At 38.3% G+C, this 27,735-nt stretch overlaps 1 protein-coding gene across 4 annotated transcripts in view; it reads right to left on the reverse strand.

Moving 5' to 3' along the window:
• The window catches only part of KPNA1 (karyopherin subunit alpha 1), a 69,725-nt gene extending 48,201 nt beyond the window's left edge, over window positions 1-21,524 (reverse strand). Inside the window, exons 1-3 of one of the 4 annotated variants that reach the window (XM_072724991.1) lie at window positions 21,322-21,500; window positions 20,422-20,459; window positions 20,046-20,103 (exon numbers count right to left, since the gene is read on the reverse strand). The gene's annotated coding sequence lies outside the window, so the exon portion shown is untranslated. Of the gene's footprint in view, window positions 1-20,045; window positions 20,104-20,421; window positions 20,460-20,962; window positions 21,091-21,321 lie in introns of those variants that run through there. The other 3 variants (XM_072724998.1, XM_072724984.1, XM_072724977.1) reach the window with 3 other exon arrangements.
• Window positions 21,525-27,735: the final 6,211 nt, after the last annotated feature.

Here is a 27,735-nt window from a genome sequence, read left to right on the forward strand (position 1 = left end):
ACTCTTTAATTGAAGAAATGCCAAATTATTTTTCCAAAGAGCTACACTATTTTACATTCCCACCAGCAGTGTATGAGGGTTGACAATTTCTCCACTATCACAATTTTTGGTGTCTGCTGTTCTTTCACATACTTATTTTCCAACCGTATATCCTCCATTAAAAAAAAAAAAAAAGCCTATTCAGATTCTTTGCCCATTTTTAAATTCTTTACCGCTCTCACATGCTTTAAAAAAAAAGTCCCTTATCAGATATACGGTTTTTAAAATATTTTCCTTCACTCTATAGGTTTTTTTTATTCACTTTAAGATTTTTATTTATTTATTCTGGAGAGACACACACACACACAGAGGCAAAGACACAGACACAGAGAGAGACACAGAGAGGCAGGCTCCATACAGGGAGCCTGATGTGGGACTTGATCCCAGGACTCCAAGATCACACCCTGGGCCAAAGGCAGGCACTTAACCACTGAGCCTCCCAGGCGTCCCTTCTTTTCACTTTCTTAAAGGTGTTTTTTGAAGCACAAAAGTTTGTATTCTTAATCCTAAATTTCCTTCCTTTATCCTAAATTAAAGTTTTAGCTCTTACATTTAGGTCATCCTCTTTGAATTAATTATTATTTATGGTATAAGGTAAGGGTCCAACTATATTATTTCACATATGGCTACCCATTTGTTCCAGGCACCGTTTGTTGAAAAGACTATTCTTTTTCTATTGAATGGTCTTGACACCCTTGCTGAAAGACAAATTTTGTAGTTTCCAATGTTTTATATTTCTTTTGTTAAATTTATTCCTATCTTAATTCTTTTGATGCTATTGTAAATGGAATTTTTTTCATTTCATTTTTGAATTGTTCATAACAAGTCTATAAAAGTGTTCAGTTTTCCCCATTAGGTATGATGTTATCTTTCAATTTTTTCATAGGTGCCTTTATTCATGTTAAGGAAGTTCCCTTCTATTCCTTGTTTTTTGAGTGTTTTTATCATTTAAAGTGGGATGGATTTTATCAAAAAATTTTTCTGTATTTATTGTGAGAACAAATGTGGCTTTTGCTTTTTATTTCCTGATATATTAACTGGTTTGTGAATTTTACACTAATCTTGCGTTTCTGGGATAAATGCCACTTGGTCATGGGGCAAAATTCTTTTTATATGCTGGTGAATTAGCTTTGCTAACAATTTGAGGATTTTTGTCTCCATCTTCATAAAACATAATGGTCTGTAGTTTTCTTGTGATATCTTTGCTATCAGGATAATACTAATACTAGCTTCATAAAATAAGTTGGGAAGTGTTCCCCCTCTCAATTTCTAGGAAGAGTTAGCATTAATTTTTCTTTAAGTGTTTGACAGAATTCAGCAGTGAAGCCATACAGGCCTGGGCTTTTCTTTGTGGGTAGCTTTATGATTAATTCAATCTATTCACTTGCTGTAAGTCTATTCAATTTGTCTATGTAAGTTAATTTCAGTATCTTTCTAAAAATCTGTCCAATTTAGGGACAACTGGTGGCTCAGTTGGTTGGGCATCTGACACTTGATTTTGGCTCAGGTCAAGATCTCGTGATCTTAGAATCTCATGAGACTGAATCCTGTTATCAGGCTCCACACTTACTTGGGGAGTATGCTAGAGATTCTCTCTCCCCTTCTCCCACTGCCCCTCCCTCCATCTCATGTGTGCGCTAAAATAAATCTTTTTAAATGTCCATTTTATCTAAGCTATTTGACTTATTGGCATACAGTTCATAGTATTCCTTTATCATCCTTTCCATTTTGTAATCCCAATAGTAATGTTCTCTCTTTTATTTCTGATTCTAGTAATTTAAGTCCTCTTTTTTTTTCTATGTCAATCTGGCTAAAGGTCTGCTAATTTTATTGATCTTTTCAAAGAACCAGTTTTTCATTGCTTCTTGATTTGAGATCTTTTTTCTTTTTAACAGCATGTATTACTAAAAGTTTCCCTATAAGCACTCTTTAACTATATCCCATAAGTTTTCTTAGGTGGTAACTTCATTTTCATTTATCTCAAAGTATTTTCTGATGTCTCTTTTCATTTGTTTTTTGACCTACTGGTTATTCAGAAGTATGTTAATTTCCATATATTTGTGAGTTTCCCAACTTTCTGTCAGTGATTTCTAATTTCTTTCCACTGTGGTCAGAGGACAACCTTTGTACTATTTCAATCCTTTTAAGATTTGTTTTGTGGCCTAGCATATGGCTTATCCTTGAAAATGTCCCACATTCACTTGAGAAGAATATTCTATTGTTGCTGGGTGGTGGTTTGCTCTACAGATACCTATTAGCACTAGTTGGTTTATAGTGTGGTTTCTTTGTTGATCTTATGCCTGGTTGTTTTATATGCATTACTAAAAGTGGGATATTGCAGTCACCCAACCATTATTGCTAAATTGTCTATTTTTCTCTTCATTTCTGTCAGATTTTGTTTCTTGTATTTTGGTGCTGTTATTAGACACATATATATTTATTATAATTTTTATCTTTCTAGTAGACGGACTCTTTCATCCCTCTGTATTTCTAGTAACATTTTTTGTTTTAATACCTATTTTTTTCTGATATTCGTGTAGCCACTCCCTTCTTTTGGTTGTTGTTTGCATAATAGATCTTTTTCCATCCTTATACTTTTAATGTATTTGTATCTTTAAACTTAAAGTAAACCTCTTATAGAGAGCATATAGTTGGATACCCTGACAATCTCTGCCTTATTATATACTTTAATCAATTCATGTTTAATGTTATTATTGATATATTTGATTTGTGACTTTTTTCATCTTCTATGTCTCATGTCTTTTTTTATTCATTTATTACTCTTTGCTATTTACTTTTTTGCATTAAGTGAATATTTTCTAAAGCAGCACTTAAATTTAATGACCTATTCACTGTTTTTTTTTTTTTTTTTTTTTTTTTAGCATTTCCCCCTAGTGGCTGCTCAAGGACTTACCATACATATTTTAACTACAGACTTAATAGCTTCAGACTTCTACTAGCTTAATAACTTCCAGGAAGATAGAGAAATGTTACGCTTTATTGCCTTTTCCTCCATTTGATGATATTGTGATACATATTCTATTTAATATTACAAATCCACCAACGCACCATATTGTAATTATGACTTTACCACCTATAGTCATTTCCTTAGCTTTGCCTCCATCACCTCCTATGTGCTGACAGATATATTACAAATATGAATTTCTATACCTTACAGGCCCAAGAACACATTGTATACATATTATTTTACACAACTGCCTTTAAAAAAAATAGATTGACTGATTTTAGAGAGAGCATGTGAGCACAAGTGGGAAGAGCAGAGGAAGAGAGAGAATGTGAAGTGGACTCCGCACTGAGCTCAAGTCCAATACATGGCTCCATCTCATGACCCTGTGATTGTGACCTAAGCATAACCGAGAATCAGACGCCTAACGAACTGCACCACCCATACACCCCACACACTGCTTTTTAAATCAGTTTTGACTAAAAAGGAAAAAGAAATATGTGGTTATATTCTTTTAAAATTACATAATTATCTTTACTGGTACTCTCTGTTCATATAGATTCAAATTGCCATCTGGGATCACTTGCTTTTAGCCTAAAGAACTTCCTTCGGCATTCTTGCTAGGTGGGTCTGCTAGTAATAAACTCTCTCAGTTCCTCTTTATCTGGGAAAATATTCATTTCATTTTTTTTTTTTTTAAGATTTTATTGATTTGAGAGAGAGAGAGTATGAGCAGTGGATGAGCGGCAGAGGAAGGGAGGGAGGGCACGAGGCAGACAGAGAGAGACAGAGAGAGAGAGAGAAGCAGACTCCCTGGTGAGCAGGAAGCCCAATGCAGGGCTTGATCCCAGAACCCGGAGATCATGACCTGAGCCAAAGGCAAATGCTTAACCAACTGGGCCATCCAGGCATCCCATTTCATTATCATTTTTAAAAATAGCTTTGCTGGATATATAGGATTTTTGGAGGACTGTATTTGTCTTTGAGTACTTAGACTGTATTATTACACTGCCTCTGGCCTCCACTGTTTCTCCTGAGAAATCAGCTATTATTCTTATCAGGATTCTCTTGTAAGTCAATTTCCTGAAGAAGAGATTATAACCTGCTTCTCCCCCTAACCATCCAACCAAATCTCTGACCTTAAATCTTCAATCTTCTCCCTTAAACCGGGAGTACAGACAGCACACTTCTCTGAAAGATACACCCTATAGGAGCAGAGTATTTTGTTACGGGTGAGGTTTTCCAGCAGCCTGAGGTTTTCTCAGCTGGTCTATTCTGACATGGAATCACCACCTTATAAAACAGAAAAAAAATAGTCTATTCCCCAGTGTTCCCAGCAGCTCTGCACTCAGGTAGGGTCTCTGTTCCACAACTGGCGACTGGACACAATGCAGTTCTCTGAACCCAGAACCTAGCCTCAGCAGCAAGCAGCTGGGGGTAAGATGAGAAAACTGATGCCCTGCTCCTCCCAAAAAAACCTTCCCTCCAATTGGAAGCTCTTCATTTAATATGACCTAGAAGCATTTCCAGACACTTTAAACAGTTGTTTTTCAAGTTTTCCCCAATTTTACTAGGGAATGGGTCTATAGCACTCTGTGCTGTCAGGCTGGAATTCACAAAACAGTGATTTTTAAGATGATTTTACCACAAGCAAATGAGAATCATTTGATTTATAATGTGCCATGCTGTAACATCTACATTACCTAAATGTCTTAACAAACATTCAAGGCAAGAAATTACTATTCTCATTCTTTACAGTTAAGGATTCAGGATGCTAAAAGAGGTTAAGTGACACTTAATACAACATACAGCAAGGATAGGAACCTAGGTTCCTGATTATAAACCTGATGTTCTACTGTTATTGACTGAACTGTGCTCCCCCTCTACCAACTATATACTGAAGCCCTAACTTCCATAATGACTATATTTGGATACGGGGCCTTTAAGGAGGTAATTAAGGTTAAATGAGGTCATAAGAGTGGGGTCCTAATCCAGTATGGACTAGTGTCCTCACAAGAAGAGGAAGAGACACAAGAGAGCTCTTTCTCCAACCCACCCCCTATGTACACACAAAAAAAGATTACAGCGAGAAGATGGTCATCCCCATGTCAGGAAGAGAAGCCCTACCAGAAACCAACCCTGTTGGCACCTTGATCACAGACTTCTAGCCTCCAGAACTGGGATAAAATGAATTTCTGTTGTTTAAGACACCCAATCTGTATTTTTTATGGTGGCCCAAGCAGACTAATATATATACCCAGCGGTATTTTGTTAGATTGAGCTTTATCAGACTGAAAGGCAGAGGCAATATAGATAAGAATCTGCAAATAATTCTAAAGGGACCATTTAACACTGCTGAGAAATGATCTAGAGAAAAAAGCTGCATTCCTGAAGCAAGTAGCATTTTGGCTCTGAAATATCACAATATAGCATAATAATAGGCAGTGCTAAAATGAAGGCCCAAGTTCAAGAATCAGAAGCTTTAGGTCAAAGAAAGGAGAAAGCCTGTAGGAACAGGGCAAGACCTGGATAAAGATTAACAATACCAAAAACCAATTAGACTTCAGTAACTGGAAGCCTGTACTCAACGTGGAGCTGGAAGGGCACACAATTAAGGAAAGGCAATGTTAGGAATACACAAATACAGGGAGAAAAAATAAATGATAAAACAAATGGAGTAAAAGGTAAAATGAATGACTGAGGAATGGGGTTGAAGAGTAAAAAGGAGACCTTTGTACACTTCTTGAAAGGCCTGTAAGTTTGAAATTAAAGCAAAAAAATTTTAAATATGAAAAAGAATCTAAAAGGAAAAAATGTTCATACAAAACTATTATCCACTTGCTTCTTTTTATTAAAGTAACATAAGAAGCAAGTCCGGAGAAGAGGCTGGCCTTAAAGCCCTGTTTTCAAATTTACTTCCTAGCACCATGATATAGAAATACTAAAGTTCTGGGAGTCTTGGTTTCCTCAATTGCACAATGGGCATATTACCTTATAAGGTGAAGAGAAGTAAGATGAAAGCATACTCCCTCTGTCTAACCCATATATAGCTCACACCTGATATTTGTGTAATGAAGAAATGGCTATAAATAGCTCTAAAGGTTCAAAAAAAGATCTCTTCTGACTAAAGTGATGAGGTATAACTTTATAGAGAAGATGGTGTTTCAGCTATGTTGTGAATAGAATTTCAGCAGTTAAGTTAAAAGAGAAATACCCACAAGAGTACAAATTAAAGGACAAACATTAGAAAATACAACTGATGAAGAACAGCAGTTAAATCCTATCTGATTAGAGCAACTGCTCTTCAAAAGATAGACATGAGAAATGCCAGTGCCTCTGTTTTCTTTCTTTTTTGTTAAATTGTGGTATCTGAGAACTCAAATGACTCATCTCTCAAACTAGTAATTTCTATCATCCATATAGTACACTTGTGCCTTTGAAATAGTCTTCCCTTTCAAATAATAAAAAGGCTCACATTAAAAAAAAACAAAAAAAAACAAAAAAAAGAAAAAATAAAAAAATAAAAAATAAAATAAAATAAACCAAACAATATGGAAGGGTATAAATAGATCAATGAAAATGTACCTTCTCCTAAAGGTAACCACCATCAAGTTCTCTGCATATCCTTTCAAAAATTGTTTATACAAGTATACATATACCCTTTTGGTTTTTATAGTATACTGATGGGAAATTATACACACAATTCTGCATGTTTGCTTCAATTCTGGACAATCTTCCATATAATACCTATAAAGTTAAATTATTTTCAATATAGTAATTTTTATACCATAATGACCAGACTCTAAACATCACTGACAATTAAGCTTGACTCCAATTTTCTATCACAAACAATGCTGTAACCAATATTCTCCTTCATGTATTTGCACATATTCTGCAGTTATATCCAATCATGAATAAACAGTGGAACCTAAAGGTCTAAAGTATGTGCACTTAAAATTTTGATAGTCAAAACACCCTCTAAAATACTGCACCAAAGTACACCAGTGAATATGCATGCATCAGTTCCCCACCACTATTACTGTTAACACAAGATTGATTCAAACTTTTCCATACTTACAATATTCTATGTGAAAAAAAAATGTTTTTCATGAAAACGATTTTCATAACACTAAGATGTTACATGTGCTTTTTCACTTTCACTCAAAGTTTTTCAGAAGTTTCATGATGTGATGACATCATTACTATGATGCCTAATAGAATGTGTGCTATTTATTTCTGAGTTTTAGTTTTTAAATTTCTAATACAGTAAATAACAGATATAAAACAACAACATAAAAAGTTCCTTGGGGTCCTCAATAAGTTAAGAGTGTAAAGAAGTTCCCAGGCCAAAAAATTTAAGAACACTTAAACCAATCTTTTCTGTCTTAAGAAAAAAATAGTCACTGGATATTCAGATAACATTCTAATCATAGATTAAGGAAACTCAACATTTTTACAATACTGTCTTCCTGGTCAAGAATTAAATATATATTTCCACTTATCTTTTTTTTTTAATTTTGATTGATTTATTGATTTTTTTAATTTTGATTGATTTATTGATTTTAATTTTTATTGATTTATGACAGTCACACAGAGAGAGAGAGAGAGGCATAGACACAGGCAGAGGGAGAAGCAGGCTCCATGCACTGGGAGCCTGACGTGGGACTCGATCCCAGGTCTCCAGGATCGCGCCCTGGGCCAAAGGCAGGCGCTAAACCGCTGCGCCACCCAGGGATCCCTCCACTTATCTTTTTTGTTGCAATCACAGATGTGAAATCTTCTTCCATCATATTCTAACTGGCTACTGTCTATATGTGAAAAAATTACTCATTACTATACATATATTAATTTTTTTAAGCCAGCCAAAGAATTAAGTCTTTCAGCTGACACTCCGGATATTTAACATCTCTAAAAAATTCTAACTTTTGCCTCCTCTATTCTAATGCTTGTATTAAATTTCACTTCTTGTTTTAAAATATTGGACTAGTACTTCCAGGACAAAGTTACAATGTTAAGCAACTAAGGTTATAGCAGGCATTTTTATCTCATTTCTGGTCTTGATCCAGGTCTAGTGTTTTGTTACTAAACATGATACTGGGGTATTTTTTTTTTAAGCCAGGTTTACTGAGGTATTATTTATAATTTACACACACAGTAAAACTTAACATTTAAGTAAACACCATTACAAATAGAGAACATTTTTTTTTTAACTAAGAAAAGTTCTTTGAGGTCTTTTCTAGTAAATCCACTCTGTCCCCAAACCTCAGGCACTCAATGATTTATTTTCTGTCCCTACAGTTTTGCATTTTCCAGAATGTAAAATAAATGGAACTATCCAGTATGTAACCTGCTTCTTTCAGTCAGTATTAACTAATCTGAGATTCATCAATGTTGTTTCATCCATCAGTAATTCATATTCCTTCTAATGCTGAACTGCATCCCACATTTTTTCTGTTCACCAGATGACAGACGTTAGAGTTGTTTGCAGTTTTTGGTGAGGACGAATAGGCCACTATATAAACATTCACATATGGATTTTTAAGATTTTATTTATTTATTCATGAGAGACACAAAAAGAGAGAGGCAGAGACACAGGCAGAAGGAGAAGCAGGCTCCATGCAGGGAGCCCGACGTGGGACTCCATCCCGGGTCTCCAGGATCAGGCCCTGGGCTGAAGGTGGCGCTAAACCACTGAGCCACCGAGCTGCCCCATATATGGGTTTTGTATGAACAAGTATTTTCATTCTTCTTGGGCAAAAACCTAGGATGACACTGTTGGGTCATATGGTAAGAATATGTTTAACTATATAAGATCGTCAAACAGTTTTTCAAAGTGGCTGTACCATCATGCAGTCCTACCAGCAATCTACGAGCTCCAGTTGTGTTGCAGTACTGTTTTGAGATACTTTAAAAAAAAATAACATCTAAGTACCAGCTATTCATATCTATTTTACTAGTTTTTAAAACCCGAAATATGTGGATTTTATCAAATGACTTTTTGGCAGTTATTAAAATGGTCCACTTTATCTACTTTAATATGGTGAGATATTAATAGATTTCTTAATATTGAATGATTCTTGGAATAAACAGTCATTGTGCTTCATCCTTTTAAACTCTATATTAACATTTTCTTTAAAATTTCTACACACGTTAATATTTTCTTAAAAATGTCTACACCACTAAATCAAAATCACAATGAGAGATTACCTAACACCTGCCATAACAGCTAGTACCAGGAAGACAAGAAACAAGTGTTGTCTTGAGAAGATGTGAAAAAAAAGGAACCCTTATGCGCTGTTGGTGAAAATGCAAACTGGTGCAGCCACTGTAGAAAACAGTTTAGAGGTTCCTCAAAAAATTAAAAGTAGAATCACCAAATAATCCAGTAATTCCACTACTGGGTATTTACCCAAAGGAAATGGAAACACTCATTCTAAAAAATACATGCACCCCTATGTTTATTGCAGCACTGTTTATACTAGCCAAGATATGGAAGGAACCTAAGTGTCCATTGATAGATGAATGAATAAAGAAGACGTGGTGTATATATATATACAATGGAATATTACTCTGCCAACAAAAGAGAGAGAGAGACCTTGCCACTTACAACAACATGAATGGACCTAGAGGATATTATACTAAGTGAAAAAACTCACAGAAAGACAGTATGATTTCACTTATATGTGGAATCTAAAAAACAAACAAAACAAAAAGCAAAACCAACCCATAAAGAACTGGTGGTTAGCCAGAGGGGAAGGGGAGTGGAGAAATGGGCAAAAGAGGTGAAGGGGAGTGGGAGATACGGCCTTCCAATTATGAAATGACTAAGTCACGGGGATGAAAGGTACAGCAACTTCTCAGGAATACAATCAACAGTATTTTAACAATGTTGTAAGGTGACAATATAATAGCTACACTTGTGATAAGCATTGCACAGGTATAGAGTTATAGAATCACTAAGCTGTATACCTGAAACTAATGCAATATTGTGTCAGCTATACTTCAAATAAAAAAAAAACATAAAATTTTTTTTCCAGTATCCATAAATGAGATTGATTAGTTAATATAATACCCTCCTCCCCACCTTTTGTGGGGGACAAGGATTTTTTATCTGTTACATTGAGAACTTCTTGAAAAAACAGGTGGATATGATTCTAATTATAGGAATCATAATTGGAATCAAAACCATGTAAACAGTTAAAAGATCAGTGGTTGTTGCCAGGGGTTTGTAGGGTGGGAGGGACAAAGACAATAGCAGAAAAGATTTTTAGGGCATTTAGAAACTACTCTGTATGATACTGTAATGTTGCATACCTGTCACCATACATGTATCAAAACACATATATGTATAACATGAAGAATGAATGTAAACTTAATGAAAACTATGGACTCTGGAATGATAATGATATACCAGTATGGCATTATAACATTATAACAAATGTACCAATCTGATGCAAATGTTAATGGTGGGGAAGGTAGTGGGGTATGTGGGAACTCTACTTTCCATTCAATTCTGTTATGTATCTAAAACTGTTCTAAAAAATAAAGTCTATATTTAAAGATCTTAAATATTCATTCACTCATATTGATAATTGAGATTGGTTGGTTCCCCCTCTCTGTGAGTTAAATATCTGCCACAAGGGAGAGCTTTTTGAAAAACAGACCCCTCAACTACCTTTCCAAAGAATTTGATTAATAAGTCTGAAGCATATACTAGGTCTCTGGTATTGTTGTTTTTCTTTCAAAGATTCCCAAATAAATTCTGATATGCATCTGCAATTGAAAAACACTATAGTAGAACAAAAGCTTTACTGGAAAATAATGCAAAATACAGCTGAAATGTAGGCTTAAGTTGGACTGAAAGAACCTTGATAACAAAGAAGTGAAACAAAATCTACAGAGGGATTTTAAGAGGAATAGCAAAGTAATAGCATGAAAAATTCTGCTAATCTCAATAAAATATTTTTAGGATATTATCACATAGACAATTAATTAAAAAACCTAGGTTACTGTCAACTTTTCAAAGTACCCTCTCAGGAACCAGAAGCCTTTAAAGTTAAAGCCATTATGCCTAATTTTCCATGTTTTCTAAGGAAAAAAAGCCAGGAAAGCAATAAAATTTAAAACCAGATGGAAAATCGGTGGTACAACAGAAAAGCATTCCACTCTTCCAAAATGAAATCTTCCACTTTCTCCTCCATGTCCATTTAATTATCAAATTTTCCTTGTTATTCTCTCCAAAGTGTTTGATTTTATCTGCTCCTGTCTATCCTCACTCCTACCAGTCTAGTCCACGTCCTTATAATCCTATACCCACATAAATACAAGAACTCTAACCCACCACCCTTCCTTAACTTAACATCAAGCTTTCTGCTTTTCAATTCATCCTTCACATAGCTCTCAGATTTATCTCCACACCTTTTTCACTGTATTACTTCAGTGCTTAAGGACCTAGAATGAATCATTAGCACATCTTAAATCAGATTTGAACTTCTTTGTTCTACAAGATCCCTTGGTCTTGATTGATTCAATACTCTCTTCATTCTATACCAATCTATACCCAACACACTGAATGTAGATCTTTTTATACTTTATTATATTCAAGATGGTAAGTATTTAGTGTGTGGAATCAATCCACTTAGTCAGTAAATCCCAAACACACACTAAAAGTTCTGAGTATTTAACATTCAAAATATTCTTTGTGAAACACTATAAAACATTCATATAGTTCACTTAACCATATAAATTAAGTATAACTTTATTAGAAAATATGTATGGTATGTACTTAATATCAAAAAACCAAAACCGGGATCCCTGGGTGGCGCAGCAGTTTAGCACCTGCCTTTGGCCCAGGGCGCGATCCTGGAGACCTGGGATCGAATCCCACGTCGGGCTCCCGGTGCATGGAGCCTGCTTCTCCCTCTGCCTGTGTCTCTGCCTCTCTCTCTCTGTGTGACTATCATAAATAAATAAAAATTAAAAAAAAAAAAACCAAAACCATGAGAAAGTATGACTACAAAATAAGTTATGGATTTGTAAATTTAAGCATAAATAAATCTAAATATAAAAAACTTACAGTTCATTATAAATATTAATTATTCATGTTACCAACTTCTAACCAAGTGATAGGCCCTTTTAAAAGTTTTTAATAAAAATTAGAGAAGTAAAATTGAAAACACCCTAACTCAGGGGACAACTGGGTGGCTCAGTGGTTGAGCATCTGCCTTTGGCTCAGGTTGGGATCGCAAGGTATTGGATGGAGTCCTGCATCAGGCTCCCCATATGGAGCCTGCTTCTCCTTCTACCTACGTCTCTGCCTCTCATGAATAAGTGGTTAAATCTAAAAAGAAGGAAGAGAAGAGAAGAGAAAAGAAAAAAGAAAAGAGAAAAAAGAAAAAGAAAATGAAAATGAAAATATCCTATTCAGGGTACCTGGTGGCACAGTCGGTTAAGTGTCCAACTCTTGATTTCAGCTCAGGTCATGATTTTGTGGTCCTGGATGGATGGTGCCCCTGGTCAGGCTCCCTGCTGAGCAGAGTCTGCTGTCTCTCTCTCCCTCTGCCCCTCCCCCTGCTTGTGTGCTCTCTTTTCATTTTTTTAAAAAATGAAGATATCCTACTCATTTTTTTCCTATAAAATAATTCAAATAGTTCCTTTATTTTAGTGACAACATTCTAGTGGGGTCAAAGTCTGAAAAATACTGCCCTAAATCTCTCCTATGAGAAGTCAATACTGCAAACGTGATTTGTTGTGCTCGTCTCTAAGTTATATATTACAGCTCTAACCCCATAAATCTAATAGAAATCCTTGCTTTTTTTCATGTCCCAGCTTTAAACTTTCTTCCATTGAGAAGCTGACTATAACCTTTGACCCTGAATTCTGACCTCAGCTTCTAGTATCTACAGGATCACAATGTTCCCCAAAGACCTTCTCAATAGCTAAACATTTAAAGGAAAATATTTACTAAAGAAACCCGTACCTCAAGATTCAGTAATTCCACTTCCGGAATATACCCAAAGGAAATAAAATTAGCAGTATGTATAAGACTGTTCACTGCAGTGTGATTGTTACAGTGAAAATTTGTAAACCTAAAAACTCCAAAATGAGGGCTTAAGTTATGGAAATTATAATATACTGAGAAATGAGAAACAATACTAACATATGAAAAATCTGGATGTTGGGAACAAAAACTCAACTTATACTATTCTCTATACCTTTAGAAATATTTCATAACTTAAAGTGGTATACAAAAATTTTAAGAACAAAGTATTATTCTTCTGTATCTTCCAAATTTTCTATAATAAGAATATACTATTTATATAAGTCTTTCAAAAGTAGAGCTGAAAGCATATAGACACAGAAAGCTTCCCAGCCTATCTAAAATACTGAAAACAGTGCATTTCTTTACTTTCAGCTAGAATTTTATCAACTCTTCTATTTCGTCAAGGATCTAATTAAAAACTTTATATTTTTATGAAAAACTGCCTCTCTTTCCTTCTATGTAGCTGGATTTTTAAAATTTATTTTTAACTCTAATTTTTCTTAAAGATTTATTTATTTATTTATTTAAGAGAGAGAACCTGAATGGTTCAGTCCATTAAGAGTCTGCCTTCTGTTCAAGTCATGATCACAGGACCTGGAATCTGGCTGTGTTGGGCTCCCTGCTCAGCAGTGAGTCTGCTTTTCCTTCTCCCTCCATTCATGTTCTCTCTCTCTCAAATAAAAATCTTTTACAAGAGAGAGAGCACTGTGCGGGTGCAACAGCGCAGGCACATGCGCGGGGGGGGGGGGGGTTAAAAAATCTCGGAGGGCGCAGACTCCCTGACACAGAGCCCAAAGCAGGGCTCAATCATATGACCCTGAAAGATGAGAACCTGAGCCAAAATCAAGAGTCCCATCCTCCACCACCTGAGCCACCCAGGGGCCCCTTGAATTTTTTTATTGTTGTTAAATCTTTCCCAAAAATGGTGTAGAGTTCCTTCATATTAAAAAAGAAAAACTGGAAACTTGCCTTAATCCAATTCATATTCATTACTGAAATTAATAAGTACTGTAATGTATCTATCACATGTACACTTATGAAGGTTTTCACATTTCAAATTAAGAAACTGCACGTACAGGATGTACCTTTCTTCCCAAAACAAATTAACAACTCAAAGCTCAGAACTTTTAATTTTTTAGGATTTTATTTTTAAGTAATCCCTATACCAAAATGGGGCTTGAACCCACAACCCCAAAATCAAAAGTCAAACATTCCACCAACCAAGCTGGTCAGGGCCCCCTCAGAAATTTTAATTTTTATCTTCAATACTAAGCATACCACTGAGCATACAGTAGTCCCTCAAATGAACAGACCAGAAAATAGTTTATGAACTAATGTAATATTGTGTGTCAACTATACTCAAATTTAGAAGAGTATATAAAGAAATAAAATGGTAATTTTGATAGATAAATCAACACTAAAATTATAACCTTTTTTCTTTTAAAGGAATGAACCACAGGAAAAAGAAGAGAATCACATATGATATGTCAAAACCTTGTTAGAAGCTGTAAAACAGATGGTCAAACGACATTAAACTAGCAAAGTGGATAACTCTAAAACCTGCAAAGAAGCTGATTCACACTGCCCACAAGCAGGAGGCTTCACAGGCATCTCTGAAGGTTGAGGGGAAAAAACTACAAGGTTAGCTGAAAGTCTACAAAACAGTCATCACAGCCAGACTTCCTCCCCCACTGTTCAGAGCCAAGCAATCATCCCTCCTCCAATCCTATAGTTGTAGAGAGGCTTACTCTGAAAAAACCAAACCAGAGACTCCAAAATGGAGGTCTCCAATACAAGTGAGGATAGGAATGTATGCCACACAGAAAACAGGATTACATGAACACAATGAACAGTGAGAACCCAGCTCCTTTTCTGAGATAGGTTCTCAAAATATAGCAGCCAAGTGTACATACCCTCCCCACAAGAGACTGGAGGCTCTTTCCCAAGGAAACTGACCAGCCCAAGAGAAAAGACCTATGAGTGTCCCCTCTTCCCATAAATGGTCACCTTTAACAAGCCACAACTATAGACTTTTCAATTCAGTTTTTGGCACTTCACTCTTAAATATGAATGGACAGCCATATAAGGTTATAGCTGGGGAAAGCCACTATAGAAAAAAGACAGCAAAAAGAAACAAAAAAAAAAAAAAAAGGAACTTAGAAGAAACGGGGGGGGGGGGGGGGTTAGGAAACAAAAAAACTATTAATATCTTCAGAAGGATTATAGTGTCTGAAAAACATAAAGATACTATACCATAAAATGAGCTCTAAGAAACTTAAAATGTGATAGAAATTAAAAACTCAAAAGGTTGGAAGATACCACTGAGGAAATTTCTTAGGAAGCAGAACAAAAAAGACTAAGAGATGGAAAATGAGTGGGAAAAGGAAAGAAAATTAAAAGAACCACCTATGAATTCCAATACCCAAATAATACAAATTGCAACAGAGAACAAAAAAGTTGATGAGGAAGAGATTATCAAGCAAGGCATCAAACAGAGAATACCCATTCAATGAAAGACACTACGGACAAAATTAAGAGAAAGACAACAGGCTTAGAAAAGATATTCTCCAAACCTAAAATCAACATTCAAATTTAACCTCCACAAGGAACTTCTTTCTGCAAACCAAAAAGACAGCAACCCAAAGAAAAGAAAAACTAAGGGCAAAACAATCTTCAAAAGGGAAAACCTGAATGGATCCAAGAGATGCTCAAACTCATTGTAATCAGAGATTGTAAACTGAAACAATGAGATACCACTTTATACCCATCAGATTGGCAAAATATTAGAAAGCTGAATAAAACCAAGTACTGACAAAGATATGGGCAAACAAGAACCCTTCTGTAGTTCTAGTAGGCACACAAACTAGTTCTCTGATTCTATGCCCAGGAGTCCCACTCCTAGGTATATATCCCAGAGAATTTCTCACACAAGTCCATAATAAGGTAAAAGTAATAGTATATTTACCACAGTGCATTTGTGATGCCATAAAGGCAACTCAGCTGGGAAAGAAAAAAAAATGTGGTAGATAGATGTGTATTATGGGATTACATTATACACAACTATATGTGCACACAACAAAACAGAAATGTCTCCAAAACAATCTAAAAAAAAAAAAAAAAGCAAGAAACAGATAAACATCTATAATAAACTAAATACATACACACATACCACTATTCACAATGATTCAATGTTTCATATATAATCAAGAAATACATCAATCACAATGTAGTGGATACCTGCTAAAAATGGGGAAATAGGGCTCAGAAATGAAAGGAAAATTTAAAGAACCCTATATAGTCTGATGATAGTGCATCAAGAACTGAGAAGCATAGTTAACTTCAAAACTCTTTTAACCTAAGGTCCAAAATATAATTTTAGAAAATTTTTCCCAGAACTAAAGAATGTACGTTTCCAGCTTGTAAGCATCCATGGAATGCCATTAAAAGCAAAACAAAACAAAACAAACACACACCAAACCCTAGATAGGTATATTATCATGAAATTTCAGGGGTTAAAAATAATAACTGAAAAGTTTCTAGAGACAGGGGGAAAGATGGGAGGGTCACAAACAAAGAAGAATCAGAATGGTTTTGGACATCAACAGCAACAATGGAATGTAAGAAAACAAGCTACGACTTCCACACTTTTTAAGCCTACAATTTTATACCCAGCCAAATTATTGATAAAATGTTAAAACAGAATAGAGATTTATTTCAATCATGCACAATCTCAAAAAGTTTTTACTTCCCAGGTATCCTTGCTCAGGAGGCTAAGAAAATATGGGAAACAGGAGACCCAACAAAGGAGAGAGGCAAAGAGAATTTAAAGAGTGACATAGAAGTTCCAGAATAAAGGTACCAAGGAGGTCTAGAAAGTAACCAGTCCAGATTGCATTAAAAGGACAGGGAGTTCCAGAACAGCTATCTCAGGAAACGAAGGGAGGTGGGGAGAGAGGTATTATTAAATCCTGAGGAAAAAAACAAAGCGGTTAACATAAGAAATGACATCATAATATACTACATGGTTCGGCTCTGAATATTAACACAGTTATAATACTTTACACTCTGAATACTGACTTAATAAAGAACTATGTCAGTTATACTGGGAGGATGCGAGAGGCAGTGTGTATTCATGGAGGAAAGTCAATAGATAATGCCTGAAATTGCTATATCAGGAAAAAGCAATGGAAACAAATTATTAATATGAGAGTAAACAGCTTTAAAAAAATAGAGTGTAAGGGCACTTGGGTGGCTCAATCAGTTAAGCATCCAACTCTTGATCTCAGCTCAGGTCTTGATCTCAGAGTCACAAGTTCAAGCCCTGCATACGGCTCCACACTGGGCGTGAAGCCTACTTAAAAAAAAAAAAAAAAGGGTAGCCTCTAAAAATGCAAGGCTAGAACAGAGGACAACTGTTTTTTATATATAGTATTCTAATTTAAAAATTGTATTTTTTAACAGCTTATAGAGCAAGGAACTTAGTCTTTCTTCAGCTTTTAGTAAATTAGATCTTCACAGTTATCATTTCATGATGCTAAAAGAACATCTAGTTTGTTCTGCTTAGGAGACTGAACTGCAAACCAAGACAAAATCAAGCTTCAATGGTTGATGTGAACATAGTACAAACAGCCCTGTACGAATTCCAGCTCTATCACCTATCATGTGAAGTAGGGCAAGTTACCTAACCACCCTGTACATGTAACCACCTCTTCAAAGTGGTTTTGCAAGGATAATTAAGTAGAAACACTTAATGTAGTGCCTGATCCATCAACAGACGTTAGTCCCTCCTGCCTTTCTGTTCCCTAGCTACAAGCCCCCACTCTGGCCCCAAGCTGCCTTGTTGGTCAGAATACAGAGACTCATGGACAACTCAGCACATATCCCTCCTCATGCTGGAAAATCAATCACGATGAGTAAGCAGACTTATCTTTGTATATGAAGGGCAGCATTATTCTTGTTATGTGAAGAAGATTATCCCCATTATCCACGTTCTGGATTATTGCCTGCTTTCAAGAACTGTCCTAATTAATCTACTACACTAGGTCAGAAACATTTTATCACTTCAATCTGTGTTTTGTGGGGTTGTTAACATCTTACACACACACACACACACACACACACACACACGCCAGAACTGCATGTTCTATCAGTCTTCATTCCTGCTCTTTCAATTCAGGGCCTCAAAATTTTCTAATGCAGGCCCTATCTGGCCCCCCGTTGGCCTAGGGCCACCTCCTGCTTACTGCAGCAAGAACAGAGCGAAATCAGCCCCAATCAGCTAATTGAATTGTTTACCATTTCCAACATTTTCTTCCATTATTATGGCTGAATTCACAATACCTGCAGAGTATGGTGATCTTAAAACAAAGACTTTGGGTAAAAGGGAATTACCTTTATCACTAGGTCAGTCACTTTTACTTGTATGGTCCAAAGTCTTAATTGATATTATACAAAGTATTCATATGTGCTTCTAAAAACAATCTGACAGACTTAAAAACACAAACATCATAAACCAAGATAATCACTAATTTGGCAAACATAGGCTAAAACAATGGCGCTAAAAAGATAGAATCCCTAATCTCAAATATAAGGGAAAAAGGTAGAAACGAAATTGAGAGCAACAGAAAACAAAGAAAATAGTCCCAGAAACAAATGAGAGAAATTCCAAGCTATCTGGTATAGTTTATAACATAGCTGAGGCTAAGGAAAATCACAAATATTGGACACAGCTCTGAACCTCCGGACAGCCAAAGTGTAAAGAGCAACAGGATGGCTTACAAAACACAAACAACCTGGGCAGCTCCGGTGGCGCAGCAGGTTTGGTGCCGCCTGCAGCCTGGGGTGTGATCCTAGAGACCAGGGATCGAGTCCTGCATCGGGCTTCCTGCATGGAGCCTGCTTCTCCCTCTCCCTCTGCCTGTGTCTCTGCCTCTCTCTCTGTGTCTATGAATAAATAAATAAAATCTTAAAAAAAAAAAAAAACACACACACACACAAACGACCTAATGAAAGCCCTCATTTGTTTTTTTGTTTTGTTTTGTTTTTTTCCAAAGGTCTATCAATTTGTCTTAAAAAGAATTTGCCTCTAAAGTATTCATAAGGACCAGTAAATTAGTGTCTCGGATGGCCATGAAAATTCTCAAAGAAAAAAAAAATTCTATCCGTGTTCCAATCCTAGACAAAAATCAAAGCCTATAACATTAAACCACAGGTCTGTGAAGAGGGCCTAAAGTAACAAAATGCGAGTATACGGACTTCAGGTGAGGTGTTTACTTGTCATATAGTTTACTCTAGGTTTTTACAGGATGTATGTTCTGTTTCTCTAGTGGGCTGTAAACTTCTCAAGGCTCAGGTCTGGATTCCATTTGAATTCCCTTTGCTATTTACTAGAGTACATTACAGTTTCTGCTCAATTACAACGACTGATAAAATGCCATGCAGCTCCTGTTTGTATTCCTTAGGTTAGTCTTCCCCTCCCCACTATAGATTCCATGACACAGTCAAGCAGTGTTCGGGCTACATCTGCATCCCTGGTCTCAGTGCGCACACTCAGTAAGTGTTCACTCAATGAACACTAAATTTAACAAAAAAACAGGGGACCCCTGGGTGGCTAGGCGGTTTGGCGCCTGCCTTAGGCCTGGGGCGTAATCCTGGGGTCCGGGGATCGAGTCCCGCATCGGGCTTCCTGAATGGAGCCTGCTTCTTCGTCTGCCTGTGTTTCTGCCTCTCTCTCTCCCTTAAATAAATAAATAAATAAATAAATAAATAAATAAGTAAAATCTTTTAAAAAATTTTAACAAAAAACACAACGAAGAAGTATGAAGGAGAGGAGAAATAATTTTTTTTTTCTTGGAGAAGTAATTCTTAAAATGGCAGTGCTCTTGAATTCTTAGGTTCCATCCAGTAAGAGCTGGATGACTTTAGGTTAAGTTCTTAACTTCTCTGGCCTTCAAAGTTTCATGTGTAGAATCGGAAAAAAAAAAAAAAATCAACACCTACTTCAGAGTTACTGTGGGGACTGCACGCTTTACTACACCCGAGGTATTCGGCGCAATACCTGGAAAAGAGATCAAATGTTCATCGCTTTCTCCCAAGTCCTCCGTCTTACAATCAGGTAGACACGGTGCCCCCCCCCCCCAAAGAATGCAGGATTTCGGTACAAATACAATAGACTTCATGATCCCTTCCCTTTGACAAGGTGCAAAATCCCATCTCCTCACGGGGGGGGGGGGGGGGGCGGGGGGGAGGAGGACTTCTGGATCCATATCAAAAATATGACATAACACCCAGCACGAGTTAATGGTCAAGAATGAGCCTCGAAGCGACGAGAGGAGGGGGAGGGAGGGGGAGGGGGAGGGGGACGGGAATCACTTACTCATCTAGCGCTGAGACCCGGGGACTTAGAAGGAACGGCTTTTTGAAGGGGGGGGGGGGTAAAAAAAAAAAAAAAGAAAAGGATTGAGAAAGTTACAACTGTCATTGATTAGCATGGTTTAGAAAATGGGACTTCAAAACGGCTCACGCTGGGAATCTAAACCTTAAAAAAAAAAAATGCTCTGGAGATTTGCCCCCCCCGCCCCCCCCCCAAAAGTGGCACCTGAAACGCTTTGCCTTCGACCTACAACGTCGCCCCGAGGCGACCTCCCCCCGACTCCGGCCGGCGCTCGGCCCTCTCAGCGGACAGCTCGCGGCCCCCCGCCCCCCGCCCCCCGCCCCCCCGCCACGCGCTCGCCGCCGGCCAAGTTGTCAGGCCTCGCCTCCCCACACGCCCCGCGGCCGCCTCAGGCCCCGGGCGCCCCCACATCCGTGGGCCGCAGCCGTCCGCCCCCGCCGCCGCCCCGCGGCCTCCCGACGCCCCGCGCGGCTCCGGCAGCGACCCGCGAGTCGCCGACACGCTCCCTCCCGACGCCGCTCACAGGATCTCCACCCGCGGCGCTCGCCTCCTCTCCGCCCCGCTGCCTCCCCGGCGCCCCGCAGTCCCCGCCGCCGCCGCCCCGCCCCGACCGGCGTTCCCGATGGCGATCACACCAGCGCTCCCCACCCCCACCCCGCTCCGCCGGCCGCGCGGCCGTCACACCAGCCGGGCCCGTGACGTGACGCACGGACGCGCCGCGAGCCCCCGGGCCCGGGAACCCGAGCTGCGCCCGGCCGGCGCCCGCCCCCGCCCTCGCCCTCGCCCTCGCCCTCGCCCCGGGGCCTGTCCGGGTCCCGCCGCGGGCTGCCGGAGCCGCCGGCGAGAGGGGGAGGGGCCGGAGCCGCGGGGCCCCGCACTCACCAGGCTCGAGGCAACCGACGCTGGCGTGAGCCGCTGGCTCGCTCGCCGCCCGCCGTACCGCTCCCGCGCGCACGCTCCCGCAGCCGGCCAGCGCCGGGGCTCAGCAGGCCTCGCTCTCCGCCGCCGCGCACCCAGCAGCGAGACCCAGCTCAGCGGGCGTTCGCAGTGCGCTTGCGCGCGGGGGCCGGCCCGCACGCCTGCGCGCTTCCTGCGGACGGCCCTGCTGCAGAGGCTGCCGGGAGATGTAGTTTTCCAGCACTTTCCCTGCACCGCCCTCGCGGTTAGCAGGAACCGAAATAGTAAACAGTCGGGGATGGGCGAGGTCGCGCTGAGGAGGAGGAGATTCGCAGTAAAGAGGCAGAGAGGTTGGAGGAGCGCGGGGCAGTGGCCGTGGGACCGTGCTGGGGTTGAATTGCAAAGTCATGTCTGCAAATCTGTCTTCGCGGCTCTTCCTAGGTGGATCGATCCATGCCTCACCTGTTTATAACTAGCCTCTAACGTGGTGGCTTGGACCTAATACACGTTTATTAAATGAATGATGGAACAAAAGATGAATGGATAAAGAAGATGTGGTATATGAAAATATCAGTGAGGGTGACAAAACATGAGACCCCTAACTCTGGGAAATGAACAAAGGGGTGGTGGAAGGGGAGGTGGGTTGGGGGTTGGGGTGATTGGGTGATGGGCACTGAGGGGGGCATTTGGCGGGATGAGCACTGGGTGTCATGCTATATGTTGGCAAATTGAACTCCAATAAAAAAAATTTTTTTAAATGATGGAATGAGTGAAGGCTAAGGGAGTATTGCAAAAGTGTTAAAAGTGGGGGCCTCGTGTCGAAGGTGTTCCCAGGCAGCACGTGTGAAGAAGATTCTGGGTATTCCTTTTTCTTTTTCTTTTTCTTTTTTCTTCTTTCTTTTTGTTCCTGTTGTTTGTTTTTTTGTTTCTCTCACTTCCCCTTTGCCTGATAAGGTATGAGAAGTATCAAAAATAATTAAGAAATTAAATGAAACATAAATAGTTGCTTCGCTCCCACGTGCTCGCAAAGGAAAGTTTGGGCAAATAATTGTTACTGTTAAATCGGATGGAATTCTTTTTGAACAGTGCCTTCAAAAGATGAAGGACAAGTCAAGCAGAGGTCACAGAAGAGAAAGTCTCACATGTGACATGGCTTATCAAATTGATTTAAAATACTGGCAGAGAAGCAACGTGAAAGACATCTAGTAGCTTAATTCATTTATAAGCATGGGAGGGAGGACCACGCTCCCTGAATCGTAGACTATGCAATGTTCATTTGTCCTGGATCTCTTCCTACAGCATCAGTACTCTCCATTGCTCCATTTTTTTTTTTTAGGGCGAGTTGGGTTTGAGCAAGGGGAATGGGGAGAAGGAAGGTGTTCTAACTAGGCAAGTATACCTGAGAAGGAGTATACCTCAGTATACTAGGCAAGTATACCTGACCACGGCTAAACTGAGAAGAGATCACTTTATTCCAATCAGGAGCTAAGATTGTTCAGAGCTGGACTTTAGTCTTTGTGAAAACTACTTTCTTTGCAGGTCACTTACTCCTAGCTAGGGCCTTTCTTCCTTAGCCCAGCCTCTCTCCCTGGGCCCAGCTTCCTCAGCCCCATGAGACAGCTAAAAGCTCTACTCAGTTTTTCGGCCACTGCTTTCAGAATTAGCCATCGCCTCGGGTGGAAAAGTGATGGCAAATGTCAGTCTCACCTCTTATGGCTTTCTTTTCTTCCAGATCTTAGACCCACAAATTCTCACTGCCTTGGTGGCTCCTCCATGCCTTCATGTTTTTATATTTTGTCTAGTTATTCTCAGTGGTGGGAGGATTTGTTCGACAACAGTAGGCCATTGCTGAAGCATAATCCTTATATATGTGTTATTTTTACAAAAATGTTATCATACAACACAATGTGTTTTATTAGTGAATATCTCTCTGACCTTGTCTTTCTGTAGTTTGAGAAATTTTAAAATTGTACAATAGTTTTGCTGTTACAAAGAATGCTGCTATGAACTTTTTTGCACACGTTCTCATGTATACAGGGAAACTGCTAGATATTGCATCTTTAATTTCACTAGCTGTGGTATGCAGAATTTTAAGATGGTCCCCATGATCTTTGCCCCCTGGAATTGCCATATTGATCCCTACACCTCAAATGTGAGTGGGACCTTTGACTTAATTCTAGCCAATAAACTGTGGCAAAGGTAATGGGATGTCAGTCCCATGATTATATTTGTCTTAGTCAACTGGAGCTAGGCATGCTCCTGCTGGGCTTGAAGAAGTGAGCCGTCATACAGTGAACTGCCTAAGGAGAGGGGCACCTGGCAGGGAACCACTGATGGCTTCTAGAACCTGAATGCCTCCAGCTGACAGCCAGTAAGAAACCAGGGCCCTCGGTCCTACAACCATGAGAAAATAAATTCTGCCAACAACCAGGGACAGCTTGGGAGGTGACTCTTCCCCAGTCAAGCCACCAGATGAGAAGAGAGGCTGACTTATACCTTGATTGCAGCTCTGTGAGACCCTGAGCCAATGAACCAGTCAAGCTGTGCCTAGACTCCTGGACTACAGAAACCATGAGATAATATGTTTTAAGCTCCTAGGTTTCTAGTAATTTGTTACACAACATTAGTGAACTAGATATTGCTAAATGATTTCACAAATTGGTTGTACCAATTTATACTCCACATGCAATATATAAGACTCTTTTTCGTAAACATCCTTGCTAACATTTGGGAATGTCTGACTTTAAAAAAAAAAACTGCCAATCTGATAGTTGTGAAAATAAATAATAATTATACACATATGTTATTACTTTAATATAAAAACATGTATTTACTGGAAATTACATATTCTGTTATATTCTTTTCTGTTGCATTAATGCTATTACTTAAAATAGCAATAGGACTAGCTGAAAATGGCAACTAGTAATAATACGTAGACTAATTATAATTAAGCAAATAATATATGTGAGAAAAATATAACATTTTTTTAAAGGAGGGAGGGGCAGAGGGAGAGAGAGAGAGAGAGAATCTTAAGCAGGCTCCACACCCAGTGCAGACCCTGACATGGGACTTGATCTTACACACTGAGATCATGACCTGAGCTGAAATTAAGAGTTGGGCATTTAATTTTTTTCATTTTTTTAAAAAGATTTTATTTATTTACTTGAGAGAGAGAGAGCATACACAAACACGAGTTGTGGTGAGTGGTAGAGGGAAAGGGAGAAGCAGATTCCCTGCTGAGCAAGGAGCCAGATGCAGGGCTCCATCCCAGGACCCTGAGATCATGAGCTGAGCCAAAGGCAGATACTAAACCAACTGAGCCACCCAGGCGCCCCAGTATTTTTATTCTGTCCTTTGGTACATCAATTTTTTAAAACTATTTTAACTCTTTTTTTTGCATATTTAAATTTTGTGGGCTATATTACTCTATATTCTTAAGATACATAAATGTAAGAATTTTTTAAAGGAGAATGTAAATACAGTAGAACTAATTAAACATGTTATCTATATTAAATAGAAAATAACACTGATATGTTTATGTTCTATGATACAGTAGGAATTTTTTATTCTTTATTTCCTTTTCCATTACTACTTCTCTGAACTACCTGGAGCCTTTAGGACATCTTTCTTTTTTTTACATAATGATTAAAGTGAATATGTATTCTCTCAACAAAAGTGTTTGAGCACAGAATATTTAGAATTTTATTTACTACCACAGCACATTTCTGAATTTGTAGGGATTCATTTCCAGCTCTCCAAAGTGTCTATCTACTTTGTATCTACAGACTTGCTTTGGTAAGCCAGATATTTGTCGATTAAGCTCTTTGCATCTATAAATTAACCATGTAAACTCTTCCTATCTAAACTGCTCATCATTTAAAAAACGCTCTGAAGCACATTGTATGTCATCCTAAGTTAAACCTCTCTTCCCCTTTAAAAATGGTTTTAAAACACAAAAGTAATTTAAACCTGTGAAATTGGAGTTAGCTTCCAAGTAAGTTTACAGTTTTAGTAAAGAAATTCAAAAAGTTCTGCTTAATTTGGTTGCCTTTTTTTAAGATTTGTTTATTTTAAAAACAATGTTTGGACAAGATAGAAAACCCTTTGTTTTGTGTGTTTATGGTTTCATTTAAAATCTTAATAAATATTAAGAAGCCAATTTGAAACTCCCATTTTTCAGGTCAAATTGCCTTAGGAGCTAAAGGGGAGGTTTTTTGTTTTTTGGGTGTTTTTTTTTTTTTTTTTTAATCAAGAAATGTAACATCATTCAGTTCCATGGAGCAAAGGTACCATACAGTAATGAGCACTGTTTCACGTGATAGCCCAAGCTAAAGCTAATTCAGCAGCTGCTATTTTGGGTTGAGCATTGGTGTCTTTGAGAAACTAAAAAACTTTTGATAGATTCTGAAGTACTTGTCTCCCTTATCCCAGACTTGTTAAGATTCAGTCTCCATATGTGCTGGAGATATACTCTTCTCCATCCCAAATTCTTTTCTGCATATTATGCAGTATGCTCTGTTTTTGTTATTTGCCTTCCTAATCCAGTTATATTATCTTCCATTGGTCATCAACATTACATAGTCATTTAGCTTTCTTTTGCAGTGATGTCTGGGTCATGCTGTAGGTAGTGTTATAACCATTCTCATCTTCATTATCTCCACTCTTATAAAATTTGGCCACCATATTCACAATGTTAAAAAAAAAATTCAACTTGTATGAGGCACAGCAGTTAACCCACAGGCAAAGGCAAAGATGGACTGCTAATGCTTCTGATTACAATGCACTTAACCTGCACACTTAAGTCATATCCCTTAGAATGATGCGACAGTGGATGATGATTATTGTGAACTGCAAATCATGGTTACCAATATCAATGGCCAGAGGGGAGAAACACAGATAGTAACTACAGACGTCAAAAAAATCTATGCTATATCTCTTTGACACTAAAAGCAGCATGGTTGCTTTCATCCCCTATTTTGGGGGCTGTCATATGGATGGGTTTTGTCTTTTCCCCCCAATCTTCCATACCCATTGTAGACCAGGATTTTTTTTGTGTGTCCTAGAAGGGTTTCCCAGGATGTGGGAATTTTGGCACCAAAACCTGGAAGGTCAGGCAAATCAGGACAATTGTCAGTCTTCCCCACCTGTACTGGCGGGGAAATGAAATGAATCTACTTCATCTAGCCAGTATACCAATTCCCCAACCCGATGTGAGTGCTGGCAGATAACTTTCAACTGCCCCCTTCTCTGAAGAAGTACAGGCCTAACAGGAGCCAGCTTGCTAGACGGTGAAAAACTGACATCTCCTCAAAAGGCCAACTGTTGTTACAACATTCAACTTATTCTAATGGTATAGTTTGTGCCCCCAAAGCTTTCCTTTGGAATTATACTGAAACTAGTCTTCAGCTGAGACCATACTCCTGCTAGCTTTCCCCCTGCCCTATGCTGTCTTTATTTCCATATTCCTAAAAGGACTCACCCAATAAGTCAGTTGAACAAGAATCCCCATCTTAGGCCCTGTCTAGACCTAGAACAAGATCCAAATTGATTATTTTCCATTTCCTTAGCCAGTTGCTTAAGACCATTTATTGAGATTGGTCCATTGTTTTCCCAGTGATCCAGTTTCACCTCTGTCATTCATACACACACACACACACACACACACACACACACACACTTAGTGCTGTATACAGAGAATAGTATGTATATAGTCACATGATACTCAGTGAATAAGAACTAGTGAGCAAAAATGCAAGCATCAAATAGCCAGTTTTGACTTGACATGGAAATTTGAATACAAATCAACTATATTCTTTATCACGTGAATTCTGGCTTTTAAATGGTACTTAGCTTCTAATTGCAAATATCTGCTGGAAAATTTTACGAATGTACCAAAAAATATTGACACCATATAATCTGCAATGTGAAAAGGTATGTCATAAATATTACAGAATATATAATTTTTATAGTATATAATAGTATATATTTATAGTATATAATCTTTATAAAAACTTGAGGGATATATTTTTCAAATACACATGTTTATAAATTTATATGTATTTTTATATGTATTAGATTCATGTAGAGATGCATATATATTTGAGATATATATATGTGTATGTATATATTCAAGATACATGTGTGAGTATGTATATACTCAAGATACATACATTATCAAGTTTCTACATTGGTATAGGTCTGTTTTGGAGCTTTGTATTCTATTCAGTCGGTTTGTTTGCCTATTCCTAAACCAATAACACACTATAATTACTATAGTTATATAGTAAGTCATATGTTATAGCCAAGTCACTGTTACTTTGTTTTCCTTCTTTAAAATTACCTTGGCTAGGGATCCCTGGGTGGCTCAGCGGTTGAGCGTCTGCCTTCAGCCCACGGCGT

This window comes from Vulpes vulpes, chromosome 1, assembly GCF_048418805.1.
Source record: "Vulpes vulpes isolate BD-2025 chromosome 1, VulVul3, whole genome shotgun sequence".
Lineage (NCBI taxonomy): Eukaryota > Metazoa > Chordata > Mammalia > Carnivora > Canidae > Vulpes > Vulpes vulpes.